General features: G+C 43.4%; 1 pseudogene; it reads left to right on the plus strand.

The window, feature by feature from the left end:
• Positions 1–1,562: 1,562 nt before the first annotated feature.
• On the plus strand, positions 1,563–8,073 carry LOC115038386 (protein NLRC3-like; annotated as a pseudogene).
• Positions 8,074–9,419: the final 1,346 nt, after the last annotated feature.

Below are 9,419 nucleotides of genomic sequence, written 5' to 3' on the forward strand. Positions count from 1 at the left end.
AGTTGGGATTTTGAGTTTCGATCGTAATTCTGTGATATGAAGATGGGCTTATGTTGTTTGATGACATGGTGACGTGGTGTTTTAGGTCCGGTATTGTCATTGTGTGGCTGCTTTTGAGTGTGAAAGAGCAGGATGTCTTCCCGCGTGTTCTCCCTGTGTGTGTGTGTGTGCGCGCGCGCGCGCTTGTAATGCAGCTAAAATGTGTTTTGTTCTCGTCTTGCTCTTCTTTTCTTGTGTTACGTTTTAATAGAGAGTATGAAAACTCACACTCTGGTTTGCCTTGAATAAATTCAGGGAATAAATTCAGCCCAAAGAGCCGTCTCTGTGTCCACTCTTCTGTCGTGCACCAAAACACGACGACGTGCAGTTTTTTACTAAACAACAATAATGAGGAAGACTGTTTATTGCTCGGCCAATCAGCGGGTTTAAATACTGTATATAGTTTGAAGTTCACACTTTGGACACAGAAGAGTTGCATGTCAAACGGAGGAAGGTAATATGAGTCACAGTTACACTAACAACAGAGGGAACACAGACGTAAAGAGCGGAAACAGTTTGGATGAACAACTTTTTAAAACTTTAGTGATGAAGAACAATCTAGGCTTAAGCCTTGCAGAAACCTAACGAACACTCAGTACACTGATGGGTGACATCTCCCATTTCTTAACTTTATGTCGTGACAGTTAGTCAAATGGCTCGAATCAGATTAAAAATGATCAATGACGTAAAAAAAACAGCATATTTTGAAATGGGTTAGTCATCGATTCTAAATTACAACCTGGATCGGGAAGATGTTTACATAATGCGGAGGCAGTCGGGCTGATTGTTTGGTGTCTTGGATATTTTCTTTGCTATTGTGCTTGCTGTACCGGAGGTATTCCCTCACTTGGGAACTCATGCTCAATGGTGTCATTATTGAAGAGTCAGAAATTCACAAAAGTGATGGCTCTTAGTAACACACATTTAAATTGGCTGAGTCCTGCTCCAAAGTTTCAAAGCTACCCCTGTAAAAACCAATCAGGTGACTCAGTCTGAATGAAGCTGTGACATCAGCTCAGTCAGTGTTCTGTCCACTGTGGAGGAAGAACAGTCTGAATGGAGCTCTATCCACAAAAAGACACTGAGACAGAATGAGGACACACAGTGAAGTGACAGTTTGACTCAATGTGATGATGAGCTGGATAATACGCATGAAACCTATAATGAAACCAACAAACCTGACTGGGACTTCAGTCAGGTATGTTGGTTTCGTGTGTGTTGTGTGTGAGTCACAGAGATTCTGATCTGTCAGTTTCCCTCTCAGACTGACTCTGTCCTGAAGATGAAGGACTGTGTGTGGTTGGATTTGCTTGGTATTTTTGGGTGTGTAGCTTTGGAACAAACTGTTTGTCCTGTTTCTTCTTTGTCCTCTGTCAGTCAGAAAGTGTTTCCCTCTCAGACCGACTCCGTCCTGAAGATGATGGACTGTGATGAGGCAGAGGAGGCCAGACCAGAGTCTCCAGGGTCAATCTGTCTGTCTCTGAAGTCTGACTGGTCCAAAAGTAATCCTCCAGACTTCAGTAATGGACCTGGACCCTCAGAGACAAAGTAAGAGAATAAAAATCTGTGAGTACAGATACATGTACGATACGTGTCTTCCATAATACAGGAAGACACTGAGATGGATCTTCTGGGTTTTATCACCAGTAACTACTGGATAATGAGCTGGATAATACACATGAAACCTATAATGAAACCAACAAACCTGACCAGGACCTGGTTCATGTGTTTGACAGAGATTCTAGTCTTCTGTCAGTTTCTCTCTTAAGACTGATTCTGTCCTGAAGATGATGGACTGTGTGTGTTTGGATTTACTTATTATTTTTGGGTGTGTATCTTTGGAAAAAACTATTTGTCCTGTTTCTTCTTTGTCTTCTGTCAGTCAGAAAGTGTTTCCCTCTCAGACCGACTCCGTCCTGAAGATGATGAACTGTGATGAGGAAGAGGAGGCCAGACCAGAGTCTTCAGGATCAACCTGTCTGTCTCTGAAGTCTGACTTTTCCAAAGATTTACCTCCAGACTTCAGTAATGGACCTGGACCCTCAGAGACAAAGTAAGAGACTGTGAAGATGAGAATAAAAATCTGTTCATAGATTAATATTCATGATCCTGAATCATTAGTGCAGATGCAGGAAGACACCAAGATTGATCTTCTGTTTTAGTTTTTTTTTTTTTTCTACCCAAACACTTTATGACATCAGTCAGATCACATCAGTTATATAGAAATGTTTTCACAGAGACAGGAAGAGAAAAAGACATGACTCTGAAGAGGAGCAGCCGTCCCACTGTGCTCTGTGTCAGGACGTCCTGAAGGATCCAGTCTCTACCAGCTGTGGACACTGGGTCTGCAGACAGTGCTGCACCTCACACTGGGACCAGTCTGCTTTGTCCAGTGTGGACAAAGATCCAGAACCAGACCAGGTCTAAAGACCAACCCTGAACAGAGTGAGACTGAACTTCTGACTGACGTCTTTAGTTTTCATCAGATCCTCATACTCTCTGTCTTCAGTCTGACGTTGTCTCTTCTCTGTCAGCAGATCGTGTTCTACAGGAAGCTTTAGATCAACATAAGATCAGTCTGAGGTCCAGATGTCAACATGTGACTGAAGGAACAGGAAGTGGAACCCTCCTCAACAGGATCTACACTGAGCTCTACATCACAGAGGGACAGAGTGAAGAGGTTAATACCCAACATGAGGTGAAGCAGCTGGAGCCAACTTCTAAGAAGAAGAGCCTCCATGATGCTCCAATCAAATGTCACCACATCTTTAAAGGCTCACCTGACCAGCAGAGTCCCATCAGACTGGTTCTGACCAACGGCGTTGCTGGAGTTGGAAAAACTTTCTCTGTGCAGAAGTTCAGTCTGGACTGGGCAGAGGGCTTGGAGAACCAGGATGTCAGTCTGCTGGTTCTGCTTTCATTCAGGGAGCTGAACCTGATCAGAGATCAGCAGTACAGTCTTCTCAGGCTGCTTCATGTTTTCCATCCAACATTACAGAAGGTCACAGCAGAGCAGCTGGCTGCCTGTAAAGTTCTGTTCATCCTGGACGGCCTGGATGAAAGCAGACTTTCACTGGACTTCACCAACAGGGAGGTCGTGTCTGACGTCACACAGGAGTCATCGGTTCGCCAGCTGCTGACAAACCTCATCCAGGGGAATCTGCTTCCCTCGGCTCTGGTCTGGATCACTTCCAGACCTGCAGCAGCCAGTCAGATCCCTCCTTCATGTGTTGACAGGCTAACAGAAGTCTGAGGCTTCACTGACGCCCAGCAGGAGGAGTACTTCAGGAGGAGGCCCAGAGATGAAAAGCTGTCCAACAGAATCATCTCACACATCAAGAAGTCCAAGAGCCTTCACATCATGTGTCAAGTCCCAGTTTTCTGCTGGATAATCGCTACAGTTCTGGAGCACATGTTGACTACAGACCAGCAAGGAGAGCTGCCCCAGACCATGACTGACCTGTACTCACACTTCCTGCTGGTCCAGACCAGGAGGAAGAGGATCAAGTACCATGAGGGACATGAGACAAGTCCGCAGGAGCTGATGGAGGCTGACGGGGAAGTTCTTCTGAAGCTGGGGAGGCTGGCGTTTGAACATCTGGAGAAAGGGAACATCATGTTCTACCAAGAAGACCTGGAGCAGTGTGGTCTTGATGTCACAGAGGCCTCGGTGTACTCAGGACTCTGTACTGAGATCTTCAAAGCAGAGAGTGTGATCTTCCAGAAAACAGTCTACTGCTTTGTTCATCTGAGTGTTCAGGAGTTTCTGGCTGCAGTCTACATGTTCCACTGTCACACCAACAGGAACAAGGAGGTCCTGAAGAACTTTCTGGGAAAAAAACACCAAGATTCAGCCCCGGAGGACTTTCTGATGGCAGTCCTGGAGAAATCCCTCAGAAATAAAAATGGTCACCTGGACCTGTTTGTCCGCTTCCTTCATGGTCTCTCTCTGCAGTCCAACCAGAGACTCTTAGGAGGTCTGCTGGGTCAGACAGAAACCAAACCAGAGACCATCCAGAGAGCCATCAACAACCTGAAGAAGATGAGGAAGATGAAAATCTCCCCTGACAGAAACATCAACATGTTCCAATGTCTGATGGAGCTGAAGGATCACTCAGTTCATCAGGAGATCCAGGAGTTCTTGAAGGCAGGGAGCAGATCAGAGGAGAAACTCTCTGACATCCACTGCTCAGGTCTGGCCTACATGCTACAGATGTCAGAGGACGTTCTGGATGAGTTTGACCTGAAGAAGTACAACACATCAAAGGAGGGACGACGGAGACTGATCCCAGCTGTGAGGAACTGCAGGAAGGCTCGGTGAGTCCACTCTCATTCTCATCCATCCTTCTGATGTGTTTAAATCCAATCTGATTCAGATGGTGTTTCACTTTCAGCTGTTTGTTGTCAGATGGTTCAAATGCTGCCAGAGATAAATATTCACTTAGTTGTGTTTCTAGTGGAAATACTAAAGACTGATGACATCAGCAGGTATCAGTGACTGATCATCTTCACCAGCTTCACTGTTCACTGATCTCAACTCAGTGAAAATCAAAACAGTAGACAGTCAAATGTTTTCAGGTCAACATGGCCTCATGGTCCCTCAGAGGAGACAGACCTGGATCAGGTCCCTGACAGACTGAGGACCTGATTGATGACCAACTGACCACATTTTGTCTCTTCATCTGAAGTTATGAAAACTAAATGGTGTGAGAGAGATGAGAACAATTGTTTCATGTCAGGGAGAAAAGATTCAATGAGAAGAGAAAATCTGAATCCACACAGGAAGTCTGAGTCTTTAGTCCTCAAACCCTCCAGATGACTATGTAGTGTCCTGTGTCAGTGACATATTGTGTAATATGTGTCATCACAGACTTGTTGGTTGTGGACTCTCAGAGACTGAGTGTGATGTCGTGGCTTCAGCTCTAAAGTCCAACCCCTCCCATCTGAGAGACTTGGACCTGAGTCAGAACCACATAGAGGATTCAGGACTGAAGCTGGTGTGTGCTGGACTGGAGAGTCCAAACTGTGGACTGGAGACTCTGAGGTCAGTTCACTGACTGGACCTGCTGTAGTTTGAATGTTGTGCTGTTGTGTGGATGATGTGGTTTGAGACCTGATGATGACCCACAATAACACAAAGATCACTGAAGACATTGATCTTCATTTTTTATTCTTCACTCAGGTTGGAGAACTGCAATTTGTCAGAGATCAGCTGTTCTTCTCTGGTCTCAGCTCTGAAGTCCAACCCCTCCCATCTCAGAGAACTGGACCTGAGTCACAACAATGACCTGCAGGATTCAGGACTGAAGGATCTGTGTGGTTTTCTGAAGAGTCCTCACTGTAGACTGGAGACTCTGAGGTCTGTTCAGTAGTTGTTGAAGATCTTTTTTCTTTAATCCAGAATTTCTCTTCACATAGAACTTTAATCCATTTATTCAGGATCAACAACATTTTGAAAAGTTGTTTGAAATTTTCATTGGTTCTTTTCTCCTTTTTGGTCTCCTTATTGTTGTAGTTGTTGTGGAGGTGGTAATAATGAAAATTGTCAGTTTTCACAAATTTTAATTTACTTGTTTACATTAATATATACTGAATATATATATAGTATATATTAATAAGGAATAGGCTTACAAGAAAGAAATGGTTGGTTTCATATGTTTGATAGCCAGACAGAGACGGGACCAAGGAAGACCTTCGTTCTGGATCAGGACTGGATTTTTAAAGTCTTGGTCTTAGTCTTTGTAAAGGAACAAAGTGTGATGTGAACCAGCAACATTTGAGATGTTAAAGTGGATGATGAGTTTGAAAAAGTGGAGAACCTCTTTATCGGGACATTTCTGACTGATTATCAGTTATTTGAGCGACATGATTTGTTCTTTTTCAGGCTGATATGCTGTTGGTTGTCAAAGATCAGCTGTTCTTCTCTGGCCTCAGCTCTGAAGTCCAACCCCTCCCATCTCAGAGAACTGGACCTGAGAGGAAACCTCCTGCAGGATCCAGATGTGAAGGAGCTGCGTGATCTTGTGGAGAGTCCAGACTGTAGACTGGAGACTCTGAGGTCAGTCCACTGTGGTAGATCTTTAATCCTCTGCTGAATCTAATGTCCTAATAAATGTCTTCAGACTTAGAGGGTATGGAGCTGAGGACCAGAGTCAGTTGTGTTGTTGAGACTCCAGCCCTCATGGGGCTTTCAGACACGTGGCCGTGGCCCCCCTGTGCTCTGAAAGCTGTTATTTCCAAAGGATTGGAGCTCCACCACAGGTTTCCCTGCACTGAGCAGAGTTCATGTGCAGCACAGTGATAGTTGTGTTTCTTTGTGGTGTTGTCATACTCAGTCAGTGTGTTACTGCAGTAGATGGAGTTCAGAGCAGCGGTACAGAAGCTGAGTGATGAGCTGCTGTGGACGGAGTCAACATCAAAAAGCTCTTCTACACACTTTGAAAACAAACAGTCCCACACATGTTGAAATGTTCTTCATTTAGAAGATTTTAGAGCTTCATCTTCACATCAAAGCAGAACTTTCCTTTGCTGCCACATATTTATGAAGCAACCAACTGCTGTATTCCTACACACAAGTATGTCCTGTATTCCACTGCAGCCGCAGGTCAGCTGAGGGAATCACTTTGTTTTAGAGTGAGGAGCTGCTGAACTTCAGCCTCCAGTGGCTGAGATGACAATTACACGAAAGAAACACTTCAAACATCCAGACAGAATGTGGTGGAACTTTGTTTTAAAGTCTTCTGAACATTTCTGACTGATTTATCAATGATTTTATCTGCATCTTTTATTCCTTATTTAGATTTGACAACTCCAGTTTGTTAAAGATCAGCTGTTCTTCTCTGGCCTCAGTTCTGAAGTCCAACCCCTCCCATCTCAGAGAACTGGACCTGAGTAAGGACAAGCTTAAGGACTCAGGACTGAAGGAACTGTGCGGTTTTCTGAAGAGTCCTCACTGTAGACTGGTGACTCTGAGGTCAGACTCATTTCTGCTCTCAGGTTAATATGATGTTACAGATATGATTTATACTGATCAGTGTAGGACAGCATTACTGTCCCAAGATGAACAATAACTAAACTTCTCAGACTTGACTTTGGCCTAAAATGCACCACTTGTTTTTTGTCTTGGTTCTCCATTAGTCTCCACTTCCAGCACCGTTTTGGAACAATGTACAGCATTATGTGAGCAATTTTCTTTCTTAGCCAACAGAATGACATCATCCACATGTAACATGGCTCTGTTGGTTCAGTTTGGGATATTTCAGTCATAATGCCAATTTAGTTTGAATATCAAACAAATTGTCAGAACTAATGCTTTCATTTTCCAAGGAACCCTCCCACCTGGTCCATTATTAGAATGATAATGTTTACATGAACCACTGACCCCAAAACAGTTACATGAATGTACATGACCAACACACTGCAGCAGTGGAAATAAGGTGGCTCCAAACATACCTAATGTAAACATCAACATCTATCCAACACCATTCACTTATCTGGGGTGAAGTCATGGGGGTAGCAACTTAAGCAGGGAGCCTCAGACATCCCTTTCTTCAGCCACATTAACCAGCTCCTACTGGGGAATCCTCAAGCTTTCCCAGGCCAGAGTGGAGATATAATCTCTCCACCTGGTCCTCGGTCTGCCCCGGGGGCCTCCTCCAGTTTGAGTCAGTTCAGGTTCTTTGCAGTGTTGTTTCATTTTCTCATTAAATCTTGTCACTGTTTGTATTTGACTGTTGGTTCAGCTGTTTGACTTTCATTTTCTAAACTTCTACTTTCTAAACCTTCAGCTCTGAACAGATGATGAAACATTGAACACTTTCAAGCAGGAACTTTGTCTCCTAAAGTCACATCTTTTATTCTTTACTCAGGTTGGAGAACTGCAGTTTGTCAGAGATCAGGTGTTCTTCTCTGGTCTCAGCTCTGAAGTCCAACCCCTCCCATCTCAGAGAACTGGACCTGAGTCAGAACGACCTGCAGGATTCAGGACTGAAGGATCTGTGTGGTTTTCTGGAGAGTCCTCACTGTAGACTGGAGACTCTGAGGTCAGACTCATGTTTTATTTCTGCTCTCAGATTAATATGATGTTACAGTTGTGGTGACTCTGACCTGCAGACAGAAAATACTATTCAGGTTATTAACATTTAAATTGTTAAATGGTTGACAGTAAATTTCTTACAGTTTATCAATCAATTTTGGATTTTGAAAGTAGACATCATGCTAATATGCAGATTTTAGTCTGTGGTTCATTTCATTCATTTATTTACGTCATTTTCTAAAGAGGCTCAACCCACATGGGTTTATCCAAATCTAAGAAATCAACACAAATATAAACTATCTTACAAAAAAAAAAACACTTCTTGTGTGGTCATACGCAGAAAAACAAAACAAAAAATGGATCTGACTTTCTACTTCATCCAGTTTGCATAGTGAACAAATCCGGTCTTCCTCAGGTGTGGCATTAAAGCTCCCTGTTTCTGGGACTAATGGAAGTGTTCCTGAACACAACTGTCCATAATGATCTTTGTCTTTTAGTTCACTTATTGTTAATGTAAGGTTCCACACTGTAAGTGTTCTTATTAAGACAGTAGGTTCTTCATTTTGGCTTCCTCCAAACATCCAGAGACCGTTTATCTCTCTGCTTTAGGAACAGTTTGTTTATAATATCTGTATTATATATAATAAATATAGTTTTAGTTATTCTGTGATCAGGCAGCTTCACAGATCTGTTCCAGATCTGGAGCGTTTTTCTGTGATGAGAGGTCAAACGTCTTCGAAAAAAGATGAAGTCCAATTTCTAAACCTTTCTAAACCAGCTCTGAACAGATGATGAAACATTTAATGATTTCAAGCAGAACTTTGTCTCTTAAAGTCAAATCTTTTATTCTTCACTCAGGTTGAGACACTGTAGTTTGTCAGAGATCAGCTGTTCTTCTCTGGTCTCAGCTCTGAAGTCCAACCCCTCCCATCTCAGAGAACTGGACCTGAGTCTGAACGACCTGAAGGAATCAGGACTGAAGGATCTGTGTGGTTTTCTGGAGAGTCCTCACTGCAGACTGGAGACTCTGAGGTCAGACTGACGTTTTATTTCTGCTCATTTGCCTGATACTCAAGGGCTCCCATCCCAAATCACCATGAAGAGCCAACACTGAGGTCCATTTGTGTACTGCTGTAAGATAAGCAATAGCTCTATGATGCTGAGTATTACAAAGAGAATATTCACAGAATCCCCAGACAGCAGAAGCATCGTCTGACACACACACACACACACACACACACACACACGATATAGAGAGTGAAGTATGACCTCCCAGATGAGCAAAGTGTTCAGACTTGTTCAGCTGGGTTAAATGTCATGTGTTGGTCTAACGTCAGGCCAAGAC

The sequence above is a fragment of the Echeneis naucrates genome, unplaced genomic scaffold, assembly GCF_900963305.1.
Source record: "Echeneis naucrates unplaced genomic scaffold, fEcheNa1.1, whole genome shotgun sequence".
NCBI classification, from domain to species: Eukaryota; Metazoa; Chordata; class Actinopteri; order Carangiformes; family Echeneidae; genus Echeneis; species Echeneis naucrates.